The sequence below is a fragment of the Portunus trituberculatus genome, chromosome 21 (assembly GCF_017591435.1).
Source record: "Portunus trituberculatus isolate SZX2019 chromosome 21, ASM1759143v1, whole genome shotgun sequence".
In the NCBI taxonomy this organism is placed as follows: Eukaryota; Metazoa; Arthropoda; class Malacostraca; order Decapoda; family Portunidae; genus Portunus; species Portunus trituberculatus.
In genome coordinates, this window is record NC_059275.1 from 8,407,485 (window position 1) to 8,424,984 (window position 17,500).

The 17,500-nt window shown below is 39.9% G+C and overlaps 1 pseudogene; it reads left to right on the plus strand.

Annotated features, from left to right (window-relative positions):
- LOC123507277 overlaps nt 1-17,500 on the plus strand; it is a 65,380-nt pseudogene that overhangs the window by 5,543 nt on the left and 42,337 nt on the right.

Sequence of the window (17,500 nt, forward strand, 5' to 3'; positions counted from 1 at the left end):
AAACTCCTTACTGCAAATGATGATGATGATGATGATGGTGATGATGATAATGATGGTGATGGTGATGGTGATGGTGATGGTGATGATGATGATCTTGACTCGAGAAATTAGGAGCATATAGATCACAAGGCCGTGTAGGAGAAACACTTGTCTTTATCAGATATAATTAAGAACAAACACACACACACACACACACACACACACACACACACACACACACATGGAAGGATAAGGAAGAAAGGAAAGGAAGAGAAATGGGTGGAGACGTCACACACACACACACACACACACACACACACACACACACACACACACACACACACACACACACACACACACACACACACACACACACACACACACACACACACACACACACTATCGTACGAAATAAGATGAATGTAAAAAGTTAGTCATTTCGTTTCTCAAATCTCACAAACAAAAACATGATGGAAATAAGTTTGACGAAATAAAAGAAAGAGGAAAACAAAGGTAAAAGTTATAGTATTTGCGACACTTAAATGTAAAAAACAACGGTGGATATTTTCATTTTCGCACGGAAACTTAAAAGCGAGAGAAAGAAACGCCAAGTTGAGGCAAAAATGTATGAGGAAATAGCCGCAGAGAGTGAGGAAATCCAGTAAAGATTTTAAAGTTCCGAGTGACAGAGGAAAAAACTTATGATAGGGGAGAGTGAAAAAAATTGAATTGTGATCGATAAAAGGAAAATGATAAAGTTAACAATGGAAAAGATGATAAATAAAGACATGCTAGTGAAAATAAAAGAAATAGGGATGAAAGAAAAAAGGAAAATAAGAAAAAATATGACTTGAGAGAATAAAAAAAAGATGGAAAAAGGAAAATAATAATTAACAATGGAAAACATGATGAATAAAAACATATTAGTGAAAATAAAAATAGCTATGGAGGAAAAAAAATGGAAAAAATAGTATAGTTAGTTGAAATAATATAAAAATCTGATAGGAGAGAGAGAAAAAAAAGAATTATAATCGAAAAAAGGCAGATGATAAAGTTAAAAAATGGAAAACATGATAAATAAAGGCATGTCGGTTAAAACAAAAGACATAGGGAAGGAAGAGAAAAATTTAAACATAGTACAGTTGGAATAAGAAATAATGTGATGAGGGGAGAGTTAAAAAAAATAAAACTGTAATAAAAAAGGAGGGAATAATAGAGTTAACAATGGAAAAGACGGTAAATAAAGGCATGTCAGTGAAAATAAAAGAAATAGAGATGGATGAACAAAGGAAAAACTGTGAAATTGAAATGATAAAATATGACGATAAAATGAAAGGTGCCAAAAGTTTCCCTCTCAAAAACAACAAGAAAGAAGGAAAAGAAAACAATAATAATAATAATGAGAGAGAGAGAGAGAGAGAGAGAGAGAGAGAGAGAGAGAGAGAGAGAGAGAGAGAGAGAGAGAGAGAGAGAGAGAGAGAGAGAGAGAGAGAGAGAGAGAGAGAGAGAGAGAGAGAGAGAGAGAAATAAGAAAAAATTCTCCGCAATTGTTTCCTTCCTAACGTCGCGACAAAAAAGTATATAGACAAAGAAAAAAAATAAAATGAAATAAAGAACAAAATAAAGAAATATAAATGAATAAAAATAATAATAATCAATACCAAGAGAATATGAATAAATTTATAACACAATAAATAAATTAATAAATAAACAAAACAAGAGGACGCAACATGAATTCTACGTAAAACACACACACACACACATACACACACACACACACACACACACACACACACACACACACACACACACACACACACACACACAGACACACACACACACGCGCCATTATACTCAACTGAATATGAAAACAACAGTAATAAGATTCCCCAGAAGAGCAACAAAGGAAACAACAACAACAACAAGAACAACAACAACAACAACACTAACTCCTCTTTTCTCTCAACTTTGTTTTTTCTTATTTTATTTCCTTTTGTTTCTGCAACGCCAAAATAAACACATTTCTAAAGAGAGGAAAAAATATATTACAACTTTTCCCTCCCACTCAACTGTTCTGGCTCATTTTTCTGGCCTTTTCTTCTTATTCCTTTGTTTTCCTTTCTTTTTCTATCTTTTCCTTCTTCGTTTCTTCCTTCCTGGGTACAGCATTTTCGCAAAGGGAGATAATGATTTATGTAAGTACTTTGGGAGGAGGAGGAGGAGGAGGAGGAGGAGGAGGAGGAGGAGAAAAAGGAGGAGGAATACAAAGGAATACAAAGGAAAGCCAAACAGCAACATACATCTTAGTCTTTTCGAGGCTGTTTGGTAACTACTAACTGGCTACAGATAAGAGAGACATGACAGTATACAGGAGAAAGGGAATAGGTGGAATACATAGGAATACATAGGAAAGACGAGTGACAGGAGGCCTTGCGAACTATGACGAGGTCACTCGTTTACTATACTACATGTACAGAAGCTACATACTTAGTAGGAGGTAAGGATAGGACACATGGAGCTCCTCCCCACCCACCACTCCGTCCGGCACCCGGCAAGAAATAAGACGAAAAATACACCCCGAATGCTGAGACGGACAATCGTGGAAATTTACACAGGAAAGATGGGAAAAAAAGAGAGTACTAATGTAACTACTACTATTGCTAAGAAAAAGAGATATCTAGCGTAACTACTACTATCGCTAAAAGAAAAAAAAATATCGGAAACCATTTTCTTTATAAAACTTGTCTAATTTACTTCTGAACGTAGCTACCGTGTTAACTTAGACGACGGATGCTGGCAGCTTGTTCCAGTGTTCAACTATTCTTACGTTAAAAAAGTTTCTTCGCAAATCAGTATTAAATCGCTGTCCTTTAAGCTTCAAGCCTTTATTTCTTGTTACTGATTGCGAAAGCTCAAAAAGATTTTCATAGTCGATCTTATCTATATTTTTAAGTATTTTAAACGTTTGAATGAGGTCACCTCGGATGCGACGATCTCTGAGGGAGAACATGTCTAGTCTTTTGAGACGTTCTTCATATGACAGGCCACGTATTCCGGGGATTAGTTTCGTTGCTCGTCTTTGAACGCTCTCTAATTTATTAATGTCTTTTGATAACATGGAGACCAGAACTGAACCGCGTATTCCAAATGCGGTCTCACTAATGATGTATAAAGACGCGTTATGACTTCAGGTGTTTTATAATCAAAATTACGCGCGATAAATCCTAAAACAGTGTTAGCTTTACGACTAGCGGCCGAACACTGTGCAGCACATTTTAAGTCATTTGTTATGAGTACTCCCAGGTCCTTTTCTTCAGTGACTTTAATTAAGTTACGTCCATGTAATTTGTAATTATTTTTCACATTGTTTAGGCCGATGTGCATTACTTTGCACTTATCTGCATTAAAATTTAATAGCCATTTATCGCTCCAGCTACTAAGGTTGTCTAAATCCCGCTGGATGGCATCACAATCGTCTCTTGTGCGTACTTTGCTACCTAGTTTAGTGTCGTCGGCGAATTTTGATATTTTTGATACGATGCCGCAGTCTAAGTCATTTATGTATATCAAAAAGTAATGGACCCAAAACTGAACCCTGGGGAACACCACTCGTAACTTGAAGCCAGTCGGAAGCTTCTCCGTTAATAACAACTCTTTGCTTTCTATTAGTTAGCCAACTATCAATCCATCCACACAACTGCTCTCCCATCCCGTGGGCTTTCAGTTTAATTAAGAGACGTTTGTGTGGGACTGTATCAAAAGCTTTCCTGAAGTCAAGATAAATTATGTCGGATGGAGCTCTGTCATCATAATTAGAGAATATGTCATTGAAAAATTCTAGGAGATTCGTTAGGCATGATCTGTTGTTCCTGAAACCATGTTGTGAGTCTAATATCAATTTGTGGCTGTCTAGAAAGGAAATAATTTTGTCTCTAATTATTTTTCTAGAATTTTTATAACTACCGAGGTGAGACTGATGGGCCTATAATTACCAGCATCACTTTTGTTGCCCTTCTTGAATATTGGCGTGACATTAGCGCATTTCCAGTGACTTGGTACTTTTCTTTCCTGCAACGATCTATTATAAAGTAATTTAAGAGGTAACACCAGCTGTTCTTGACATTCTCTTAATAGCCTCGTTGATAATCTATCAGCCCCTGTGCTCTTATTGGGGTCAAGGTTGCGCAGGTATTTGGCTATATCGTCTTCGCTAATTTCGTCTATTATCAGCTTTTCATTTTCAGATCCTCTATACATGTTGATCGCGGTTGGCAAGGTCGAAAAGTCTTCTGTGATAAACACGCTGTGAAAAAGTTATTTAGGATTGTTGCCATGGCTTTACTATCACTCACAAGTGTGTTATTATTATCTTTATCGGCCCAATTTTTTCTTTGACAGTCTTTTTACTACGAATGTATTGGAAAAACTTTTAGGATTTGTTTTGCTTGCCTTGATATATTTATTTCGAGATTGCGCTTCGACTTCCTTATCTCTCTCTCGCAACATCTTTTGGTGGTAATATAATTGCTGTAATCGTTATCAGATTTAGTTCGTTTATATTTAGCATATAAGCTCTTTTTCCTGGCGATGATGTGTTTTATAGTGTGTGTCATCCATTGGGGATTTTTGTGCTATTTATTCGTTTTCTAACTTGTGGAATCCATTTACTTTCTGTTTCAAGGAGAATGTTAGTAAAGGCTGAACACATCTGCTCCATGTCTTTGTTTGCAAAGACTGTTTGCCAATTATTTTTTTGTAATTCTAATTTAAGTCTTAGCGTGTTACCTTTCTTATAGCTAGGGACCAAAAGTGCGGTTTCTTTTATGTCTACCTCGCAGTTAATATTACATCGTATAATTTTATGATCGCTGTTAGCTAAAACTTCACCCACTTCACAGGTATTTATCAAATCAGCGTCTGAAGGTAATACGATATCTAAGATATTATTGTCTAGCGTGGGTTCTCTTACAAATTGAGAAAGGTATAACTTTCTCACCACGTTGAGTAATCTGGATCCCTCGTTATCGGATGTTAAAATTTTCCAGTTAATGTGTGGTAGGTTAAAATCTCCACATATAATGGACGTTTTTGTTTTCAGTATTGTTTCAATTTCGTTATATAATATTTCGTCATTATCAGGCGTCATTTTATGAGGGCGGTATATAGCCGCGACTATTATGTGTTTTTTTTATTTATTTTTAGTTTGACATATACCGATTCGTAGGCTGATCTGTTTTCTTCATTGATTTCAATGATACTTATGCTATTTCTTATATACATCATTACTCCACCTCTTTTGTTTATTCTACAATTAATAAACATATTGTAGCCAGGAATGTTAGCCTCGGAGATTAAGTGTTTATCACAGGTGTTAAGCCATGTCTCTGTCATACTTATTATATCAAGATTTTCCGATCTTGCATATGCTACGAGTTCGAGGAGGAGGAGGAGGAGGAGGAGGAGGAGGAGGAGGAATACAAAGGAATACAAAGGAAAACAAACAGCAACAGACCCTTAGGTCTTTACTAGGCTGTTTGTGGAGACTATCAACTAACTACCAGTGGTAGAGACAGGACAGCAAAGCAGAAGGCTCCTCCCCACCCATCTCTCCCTCCAGCCGATGCTGGCAGGAAAAAAGGCGAAACCATGTGATATTAAAAAATCACATGGAATTTTAGTAGAGAGTGAAAAGGAAATATGTAATCTACGTTGACTACTTGTGTTTGTAGGGGAAAGTGTTAACGCTTGGTAAATGTCATGTTGTGTGTGCATTGTGTACGTGGATCCACAGTGTGTATGTCGAATGGGTGGTGCGGCAGCCTTGCCTGGCGCTTTCTAGGGAGGCAACAGTCAATCAGGCCCCAGCTCCGTTCAATCCACTGAGATAGCATACTTTCCCTGTAGGGACGCTGTACGCTCATAATCCCTTGCAACATTGATCCCTGGTACTTAGTTCCCGATGATGATCAATGGTTGACAAAGCCCTCTCCAAACACAGCCCGTCACAGGTCGAGAGTAGTAGTGGTGACCGATCACTCTGGGATATCTGTGCGTGTACGCAGTGTAGTGTAGTATATATGTAAACACAGGAGGAGGAGGAGAAGGAGGATGAGGAGGAGGAGGAGGAGGAGAGAAGGAGGAGGAGGAGGAGGAGGAGGAGGAGGAGGAGGAGGAGGAGGAGGAGGAGAAGGATAAGGAGGAGGAGGAGGAGGAGGAGGAGGAGGAGAAGGAGAAGGAGGAGGAGGAGGAGGAGGAGGAGGAGGAAGAAGAAGAGAAGTAAAAGGTAATCATAAGGAAAACAAAAATAATGATACACACACACACACACACACACACACACACACACACACACACACACACACACACACACACACACACACACACACACACACACACACACACACACACACACACACACACACACACACACACACACACACACACACACACACACACACACACACACACACACACACACACACACACACACACACACACACACACACACACACACACACACACACACACACACACATCCCCTGCTTAATGTATACATTGAAAGACACGTAAGGAAATGCTGATTGATTGTTCACTTTAGAGATTAGAGCGAATAAGAAGAGGAGGAGGAGAAAGAAAAGGAGAAGGAAAAGGAGGAGGAAGAGAAGGCAGAGGAAGAGGAAGAGGAAGAGGAGGAGGAGGAGGAGGAGGAGGAGGAGGAGGAGGAGGAGGAGGAGGAGGAGGAGGAGGAGGAGGAGGAAGAAGAGGAAGAGGAAGAGGAGGAGGAGGAGGAGGAGGAGGAGGAGGAGGAGGAGGAGGAGGAGGAGGAGGAGGAGGAGGAGGAGGAATAGAAAGAAAAGTAAACACTAGCAGATCTTTTGATGATGAAGAAAAAAGAAGCTTAAACAAGATAGCTCGCATAGATGGGAAAATTACGTGGAGGAGGAGGAGGAGGAGGAGGAGGAGGAGGAGCAAGAAGAGGAGGAGAAAGAAAAAGAGAAGAAGAAGATGGATTAGAAGGGAAAGGAAAAGTACAAGGAATAGGAGGAGAAGGAAGAGAAGGAGAAGGAAAAGGACAAGTAGAAGAAAGAAGAAAAAAGAGAAGAAGGAAAAGGAGGAAGAAGAAAGAAAAAAGAAACACGAAAATGAGAGAAAAACAAGCATTAATATAAAAGAACAAACGAAATTAAAGATATTAATAAAATGGAAAAAAAAACAAGAGGAAAAAAATAGAAGGGTGGAAAAACAAAGCGAAGAAAAAAGTAAAGGATAACGAAAACAAATACGGGAAGGATGAGGAAAAAATAAAAAAAATAGAGGAAAAATAGAGAACTGAGAAGAAAGGGAAGAAAGAATGGAGAGAAAGAGGAAATAAAGGACAGGAAAAGGGGAGAAAGAGGTGAATAAAAGAGACATGTGGAGTAATGTAAAGTGGAAGGAAGGAAACAATAAAGAGAGAGAGAGAGAGAGAGAGAGAGAGAGAGAGAGAGAGAGAGAGAGAGAGAGAGAGAGAGAGAGAGAGAGAGAGAGACACACACACACACAAACACACACACACACACACACACACACACACACACACACACACACACACATACACAAAGGCTAGATCGCTCACCAAACAAAGGGAATAATCACTTAGGAGAGGAGAAGAGTGTGGCTGTGGTGGAGTGTGGTGGAGTGTAGTGGAGTGAATTCTTTGATAGGCCTCTTGAGTGAAGGGCCTATGAACCCTGTAGGCTGTGTAGGGGAGACTCGTGTGCTTCAACTGCTTCGGAACAGAACAGGGCAGATATTCGAAGCTTTTGGTTATGAATTGAAGATTAAAAATAGGTAAAAAAAAGAATAAATGAATAAATAAATGAATAGATAGATAAATAAAGCAATAAAAAAGATACATTGATAAGGAAAGTATTTGTTGTTTTGCGTTAATTTCTATTTAACTGACTGACCGACTGACTGACTGACTGACTGACTGACTGACTGACTAACTGACTGACTGAATGAATGAATAAATGAATGAACAAATGAACGAATAACTTTCTCTTTCTCTTTTTTTTTATTAATACCAGATCTCTCTCTCTCTCTCTCTCTCTCTCTCTCTCTCTCTCTCTCAACAATTAGCTTTTTCCACCTCTTATCTCCTCCTTCCCTTCCTTCCTTCCCTTCCTTCCTTCTTTCCATTCCTTCCTCCTTCCTCCCCTTCCTTTCCCTTTCCGTTCTCTTCCTTCCTTCCTTCCTTCTCTCCTCCTCCTCCTCTTCCTCTCCTTCCTTCCTCTCCTTCCCTTTCCCAGCCTCAGTAAATACAACATCACCATTAAACAACAAAGTAATCAAATCTTCATCATTACACCGGAGCATTCCGTCACACAATGGAGGAAACTGTCTTTATTATGAAATTTGCTGCCTTTTCTTCTACACCACTTTTGAAACCTCTATTCTATTCCTAAATCTGCGCTAGGGACAGAGAGAGAGAGAGAGAGAGAGAGAGAGAGAGAGAGAGAGAGAGAGAGAGAGAGATAGATAGATAGATATATATATATATATATATATATATATATATATATATATATATATATATATATATATATATATATATATATATATATATATATATATATATATATATATATATATATATATATATATATATATATAGAGAGAGAGAGAGAGAGAGAGAGAGAGAGAGAGAGAGAGAGAGAGAGAGAGAGAGAGAGAGAGAGAGAGAGAGAGAGAGAGAGAGAGAGAGAGAGAGAGAGAGAGAGAGAGAGAGAGAGAGAGAGAGAGAGAGAGAGAGAGAGAGAGAGAGAGAGAGAGAGAGAGAGAGAGAGAGAGAGAGAATTTTTTGGTTTAGGCTTCTTAACAGCTTTTAGTGTAATATTGTTTTCTACACTGTCAGTTTTTAACCTGCATTTAATAGTGATGGTGGTTTAATTGTCCTTGCCAATGTGTCTTCCTGAATCGCCTAAGTGTGTGCAGTATGAACGAACATAAAAGAGAAAATAAGATAGATTTCCATGCATTTTTGTATATACGTTGCAATTTTCACATTTAAAGTCATATATTTTCGTACCTTCAACTACACATAATACATCTCAATATATTTACTCCCTCATTTTTTTTTTATTTCATTGATATCTTGCGTCTCAAAAGGGCCAACAAATCTGATGCTGCTCGTTCCTTCTTTGGCTTCTCTTGTGTTCCCTTCCGTAGGTTTAGGTGAGGCGTGTACTGCTCTTCCTAATTAACCTTTACCTGCCTCCTCCCATCACCTCAAGAAGATAAATGGGTGAAGTTTGTTATGAATCTTCGTCTGCCCCATGAGAGAGAGAGAGAGAGAGAGAGAGAGAGAGAGAGAGAGAGAGAGAGAGAGAGAGAGAGAGAGAGAGAGAGAGAGAGAGAGAGAGAGAGAGAGAGAGTACTAATTTCAATGATAAATGATGTTATATCCATTTACTATCATTACTGCACCACCATCACCACCACCTCCATCACCATCACCATTATCACCACCACCACCACCACCATTAACCAAATACCGTTTATATCAGTATCAATAAAAAGCAATGTTGATATTTCCCCTTTTTCCCTCCCCTCTCCCTTTCTCTCTCTCTCTCTCTCTCTCTCTCTCTCTCTCTCTCTCTCTCTCTCTCTCTCTCTCTCTCTCTCTCTCTCTCTATCAATGCCAACATCCAATACACGTTTATCATGTAAATCACCTAACTATAATAATAATGGAGAGAGAGAGAGAGAGAGAGAGAGAGAGAGAGAGAGAGAGAGAGAGAGAGAGAGAGAGAGAGAGAGAGAGAGAGAGAGAGAGAGAGAGAGAGAGAGAGAGAGAGAGAGAGAGAGAGAGAGAGAGAGAGAGAGAGAGAATATACCAAGGTCATTTTTGCTCTATGTGTGTTCAGTGTTAGAGTTTCGCTTCCATTATATCGAGAGCATTGCCGGCGTCAGAAAGTTTGGCCATTGCCGCTAATGTGCCTCGTGTGACCCGGCAACGAGGCAATTAGAAGAGTAACACCTGCCGCCCAACAAACCAGAGGCCCAACACGAGTCCATTCACAGGCAGAGAGCGACCCGGGGCTTCCTTCCACTGGTTCATGGCATTGCTTCACTTGATTAACGCTTCTGTGCTTCGGGGTGTCTCTTTTTAGGCCAGGATTTTTTTTCTATTCTTTTTTTCTGGGTGGGGAATTTCTTGGTTTTGTTTTTATTTATTGTTATTTTCTTGTTTTTTTTTTATTTAGTTTTGGAAATTCAGTTTTTTTTTTTTTTGTGTTTTGGGTATTTTTTGTTTTTCCTTTCTATTTTTGTCATGACTTCTTTTTTTCTTTTTTTGGGGGGTTCAAAATTCTTTTCTTGCCTCGTTTTCTTTTGGGGATTCTTGGGGACTTTCGCGGACTTTTTGGGGATCAGAAATTCCTTGTTATTTTCTTTCTTTTTTTTGGGTCAGAAATGAATAAAAAGAAAAGAAAAAAGAAAAGAAAACTAGAAAATAATCCAATACTTTCATAAATTCCCATCATTTTATTTAGTAATGGATGTAATTAGTTCGCTTAGCTCGAATGTTTATCGTAACTTATTTCTTATCTAATTTTCACTTCAAAAATCTACCTACATGACTCATAAAACAACACCCTACATTCTCTACATTTTTTTCGGCCATTGTATTCATTAATCTCACAGCTGTAATTAATTTCTTCAACACATGTAACTTGCTCCCTTTGATTCAATTTTAGTATGAAAAGTTCGCTGGCGTAATAGACAAAAAAAATCCTTATATTTTCCTTATTTTCTCGCCATCTATCCAGTAATATCACGGGTGCAATTAATTCCTTCAACACACACGTAAGTTATTCTCTTTGTTTTAATTTAACGTCAAAAGTTAATGAGTGGAACAGAACAAGATGGGGAAAAAGTTTTTCTTTTTCCTCCCATACTTTGCCGTCAGTCATCTAATAATATCACGGGTGTAATTAATTTGTTTTACACGTTAAGTTGTTCCCTTTGTTTTAATTTGCGTCTCATTTCAAGGAGAGACTTTAATATCGCCACGCTAACCCTGCCGCCGCCACTTTCATTCGCTCAAATTCCCTCTTTAATGTTGCAGTCAATCTTATTAAGTAATATGCGTGATGAATTTCCGGCATTTTCATCTCTGGTTCGTTCGAGTTAAGTGGAGTGTAAGTTTGGTGTATTTGACGTCAATATCTCACGCTGTACTCTTTGCTTGGCCTCATTTTCACTCGCTTTAGGGCTAAATATCACAAATATCACCAACAAGCAAGCAGGCCTAAACGTGGCAATCCTTGTAAAAGCCTGCCTATTTATATTAATTTTTCTTTTCCTCTTCACGACTTTCTTACATTTACTTAACATTAAATTGTACTTATTCTATTTCTTCAACCAAAGTATACGCCAAAAATTATATACATAGGCATAAACTAAAGAAAAAGCGTTTTGGTTATTATTTTCAAACAGTAGAGAGAGAGAGAGAGAGAGAGAGAGAGAGAGAGAGAGAGAGAGAGAGAGAGAGAGTTCTGATTCCTGAAGGCCAAAGTTCGAGACGTGACGTGACGGAAGCTTAGTGAAGATGAGCACTGAGAGTTTAAAATGTCACAAATGTTACCCTTCCTCTCTCTCTCTCTCTCTCTCTCTCTCTCTCTCTCTCTCTCTCTCTCTCTCTCTTACTTGCCTAACATAAGAAAAAACTAACCCTTTCTATTCCTTCCTAATAAAGCTTGAAGGAAATAACACTCTCTCTCTCTCTCTCTCTCTCTCTCTCTCTCTCTCTCTCTCTCTCTCTCTCTCTCTCTCTCTCTCTCTCTTTCTCCCCCCCCCAGTGTTTGCATAGGCCCAAAACACACCACAACACTCCAGCAACACACCAAAGAGAGGCAGAAGTAAATGGGTGTGAAGGGAGAGGGGAGAAAGAGAGGGGAGAGGAGAGGGGAGAGTGGAGAGGGGAGCTACAGAGGAGATTGACATGGAGAGAAAGATGAGAGTAGGGAACTAGAAAGGGATGCTGGAGTACAGTAAGAGGAGGGAGTGAGAGGAGTGAGAGGAGTGAAGGGAAAGAGGGAGAGAGTAAGAGGGGAGGAGAGGGGACTTAATGAGAGAAAAAAGGGGAAAAATGTAAGTGGAGATAGAAGGAGTGATAGGAGGGGAGTGAAAGGATGAAGGGAAAGAAGTAGAGTAGAAAAGGAAAGGAAAGATTGAAGAGGAAGGAGAGAAAGGGAGAGGAAGAAGGAAAAGAGGATGAAAGGGAGAGAGAGAGATGAAAGGGAAACCGAAATGGAATGTAGAGAAACGCAAATCGAGGATAAGAAAAATGGAATAGAGAAGAGAGAGAGAGAGAGAGAGAGAGAGAGAGAGAGAGAGAGAGAGAGAGAGAGAGAGAGAGAGAGAGAGAGAGAGAGAGAGAGAGAGAGAGAGAGAGAGAGAGAGAGAGAGAGAGAGAGAGAGAGAGAGAGAGAGAGAGAGAGAGAGAGAGAGAGAGAGAGAGAGAGAGAGAGAGAGAGAGAGAGAAAATAAAAAAAAAGGTGAGAGGGAAATTGAGAGTAGCAAAGGGAGGAGAGATGAAAGCAAGACCAAAAATTGAGCTGAGAGGATGGAAGGGAGAGTAGAGAAATGAGAGGTAGAGGGAGAGGAAGTGAGGGAGAGAGGGAGAGGGAAGCCAAGTCCATCAACGTGGCGTCATCTGGTCTTCAGCTGCCTTGGGGACTCGCTATCTCACTCTCACTTCATCTTGTTCACTCTCACTTTTCTAACCTTACCCACTGTCATTATATCTTGTTCACTCTCATTTCCTTGATTTTTTACAAGAATTTACCTTTCCTTTTCCTTAAACTAAGATTTACCCTTCTTGTCAGATTCGTAAGATAACACTTCGTCAATTCATCTTGTTCATTCTCACTCTCTCTAACCTAACTCACTCTCACTATATCTTCTTCACTCTCATTTTCTTTATCTTTCACTAAAATTTGTCCCTTCTACTCAATATGCTGTCACCCTTTCATCTCCGTTGGGCTCCTCCGATCACAATCTCATTTCTGTATCTTGTCCTATTTTTCCAATCCCTCCGCAGGATCCCCCAAAGCGAAGGTGCCTCTGGCGTTTTGCCTCTGCCAGTTGGGGGGACCTGAGGAGGTATTATGCTGATTTTCCCTGGAATGATTATTGCTTCCGTGTCAGAGACCCATCTCTTTGTGCTGAACGCATAAGAGAGGTGTTAGTATCTGGCATGGAGGCGTACATTCCTCATTCTTTTCTCAACCTAAACCTTCTAAACCTTGGTTTAACTCAGCCTGTTCTCGTGCTATACATGATAGAGAGGTTGCCCACAAAAGGTACTTGAGCCTTCCATCTCCTGAATCTCATGCACTTTATATCTCTGCCCGGAATCATGCCAAGTCTGTTCTTCAACTTGCCAAACACTCTTTCATAAATAGGAAATGTCAAAATCTTTCAAACTCAAACTCTCCTCGTGACTTCTGGCATCTAGCCAAAACATCTCAAATAACTTCACTTCTTCATCTTTCCTCCTTTATTTCATCCTGATGGCACCACTGCCATCTCTTCTGTCTCTAAAGCTGAACTCTTTTCTCAAACCTTTGCTCACAACTCCACCTTGGACGATTCTGGGCTTGTCCCTCCTCTCCTCCTCCCTCTGACTATTTCATGTCTACAATCAAAATTCTTCGTAATGATGTTTTCCATGCCCTTGCTGGCCTAAACCCTCGGAAGGCTTATGGACCTGATGGGGTCCCTCCTATTGTTCTCAAAACTGTGCTTCTGTGCTTGCACCTTGCCTGGCCAAACTCTTCCAACTTTGTCTATCGACTTCTACCTTTCCTTCCTGCTGGAAGTTCGCCTACATTCAGCCTGTTCCTAAAAGGGTGACCGTTCTAACCCCTCAAACTACCGTCCTATAGCTTTAATCTCTTGCTTGTCTAAAGTTTTTGAATCTATCCTGAATAGGAAGATTCTCAAACATCTGTCACTTCACAATCTTCTGTCTGATCGCCAGTATGGCTTCCGTCAAGGTCGCTCTACTGGTGATCTTCTGGCTTTCCTTACTGAGTCTTGGTCATCCTCTTTAGAGATTTCGGTGAAACTTTTGCTGTTGCGTTAGACATATCAAAAGCTTTTGATAGAGTCTGGCATAAAGCTTTGATTTCAAAACTGCCCTCCTACGGCTTCTATCCTTCTCTCTGCAACTTTATCTCAAGTTTCCTTTCCGACCGCTCTATTGCTGCTGTGGTAGACGGCTACTGTTCTTCTCCTAAACCTATTAATAGTGGTGTTCCTCAGGGTTCTGTCCTGTCACCCACTCTTTCTATTATTCATTAATGACCTTCTTAACCAAACTTCTTGCCCTATCCACTCCTACGCTGATGATACCACCCTACATCTTTCCACGTTCTTTCAGAGACGTCCAACCCTTCAGGAAATCAACAGATCACGCGGGACGCCACGGAACGCCTGACTTCCGATCTTTCTAAGATTTCCGATTGGGGCAGAGAAAATCTAGTAGTTTTCAATGCCTCAAAACTCAATTCCTCCATCTATCAACTCGACACAACCTTCCAGACAACTATCCCTCTTCTTCAATGACACTCAACTGTCTCCTCTTCCACAATGAATATCCTCGGTCTGTCCTTTGCTCATAATCTTAACTGGAAACTTCACATCTCATCTCTTGCTAAAACAGCTTCTATGAAATTAGGTGTTCTGAGGCGTCTCCGACAGTTTTTCTCGCCCCTCCAACTGCTTACTCTGTATAAGGGCCTTATCCGTCCCTGTATGGAGTACTCTTCGCATGTTTGGGGGTTCCAGTCACACAGCTTTGCTTGATAGGGTGGAATCGAAAGCTCTTCGTCTCATCAACTCCCTCCTCTGACTAACTGTCTTCAGTCTCTTTCTCACCGCCGAAATGTTGCATCCCTTTCTATATTTTATCGCTATTTTCATGGTAACTGTTCTACTGATCTTGCTAACTGCATGCCTCTCCTCCTCCTGCGGCCACGCTGCACAAGGCTTTCTTCTTCCTCTCATCCCTATTCTGTCCAACTCCCTAATGCAAGAGTTAACCAGTACGCTCAATCATTCATACCTTTCACTGGTAAACTCTGGAACTCCCTCCTTGCATCTGTATTTCCGAATTCCTACAACTTGTCTTCTTTTAAGAGGGAGGTATCGAGGCATTTGCTCCCCTAATTCTGGCTGACGGTTTTGGCACTTTTTGAAGTCTTTGGAGAGCCAGCGTTCAAGTGGGCCATTTTCTAACTTTTTTTTTTTTGCCCTTGGCTGGCCCTCTTCCCTACGTAAAAGAAAAAAAAGTCATTTTATTTTTCTTCACTCACTTTTCTAACTTAAGTCACTCTCACTATATCTTCTTCACTCTCACTATATCTTGTTCACTCTCACCTTCATCTTTCACTTAAATTTACCCTTCCTCTCTATCTACATGTCACTTTCCTAAGATCTCCTATTGTCAATTCATCTTGTTCACTCTTACTTTTCTAACCTAACTCACTCTCACTATATCCTCTTCACTCTCACTTTCTTCATCTTTCACTGATATTTACCCTTCCTTTCTATCTTAATGTCACTTTCTTAAGATAACTCATTCACTTAATTTCTTTTATTCTTTTGCTTTCACTTACTTCTTGTTCACTCTCACATTTTTTATCTAACCACTCTCACTTTGTCTTTTATTTCATTCAACTCTTCCTCTTTACCTTCTCCATTCATTTCCCTGCAATATCTCCAATTTATTCCTCTTCTTTTCACTCACTTTCCTACGATAACTAACTTTTCTTCATCTTTTCTTACACCATTTCAATTTTCCCCACTCACCCATTGACAATAATAGTGATAGTGATGGTGGTGATGGTGATAGTCCTTGCCAGTCACTATCACACGAGGAGGCTCAACACACATCAAGGGCCACAATATTCAGAGTACTGAGCACAAAGGATGGAAGTTAAGAGTTGTTGGGAAGTTTGACTGAAGTGTTGTGAAGTGTATCTGAAAGCACACTTGAGATTAAACGAGAGAGAGAGAGAGAGAGAGAGAGAGAGAGAGAGAGAGAGAGAGAGAGAGAGAGAGAGAGAGAGAGAGAGAGAGAGAGAGAGAGAGAGAGAGAGAGAGAGAGAGAGAGAGAGAGAGAGAGAGAGAGAGAGAGAGAGAGAGAGAGAGAGAGAGAGAGAGAGAGAGAGTTTTTTACTTAATTTCATTTAATCATCACACACACACACACACACACACACACACACACACACACACACACACACACACACACACACACACACACACACACACACACACACACACACACACACACACACACACACACACACACACACACACACACACACACACACACACACACACACACACACACACACACACACACACACACACACACACACAGTCCTACCCGAAGATCGGTCTATGAGCTCTGATCTCGCTCCGTAATAGGGAAGGTTGGCTGGGTGACCAGCAGACGATGACCATGGTGGTGAATTACACACACACACACACACACACACACACACACACACACACACACACACACACACACACACACACACACACACACACACACACACACACACACACACACACACACACACACACACACACGAAAATGCAAAGGGAGCAAAATTCAATCGAGTATCAAAATTCTGACAATTTCGTTTCCTTGACAAGAATTTCATCTCGTCTTCAACAACAAAGTTTTCAGAGTTCGGACAGCGCCACGAAAAAAGGAAAAATATAAGAAAAAAAATAAATCAGCAAAGAATCTGTGCTAATATATGTGTTTTCGTATTGTGTGTTGGTTCTGCAGATAGATAAGGTAATGTAAGCTCTGATTCTGTAACTCTCCCTGTGTTATTCTATTACTTCCTGACTGACATGAAGCGTTTTAAGAGATCACAACACTTCAGAAAATTTATTGGCTTTTCTTTTCATTATTATATTACTTTTCTCTTTTATATTTGGTTGAGGAAAACGACATTGTCATCGTGCTTTTATCTACTCCCTTTTCTTTTCTACAGCCATAGATATTTTTCCCAGACACAAACACACGGAAAAAAAATCAAATCACATTGGTAAACTCTGGAACTCCCTACATGCTTCTGTATTTTCAACTTCCTATGATTTAAGTTAATTTAAGAGGGAGATTTCAAGACATTTATCGCCTATTTTTGGCTAACTCTCTCGGATCTGCATGGGTACTAGCAACTAAGTAGGCCATTTTTTTCGTTTTATGTTTCCCTTGGCCAACTTTTCCCTCTTACATGAAAAAAAATACTACACTTTCGTCTCTTACCACTTCACTCATCCACCCACCCATCCACTCTCTCACTCACTCACTCACTCACTCACTCAAACTCACTCATTCTCTCCATTCTCTTATATGAAAGGACTGAAGAGGCGTCCAGTTTAGAGATTAAATACATAACTCGAAATGGCTTTCAGTGAGTATTGTAAAACTGCAATTTGGAGCTTA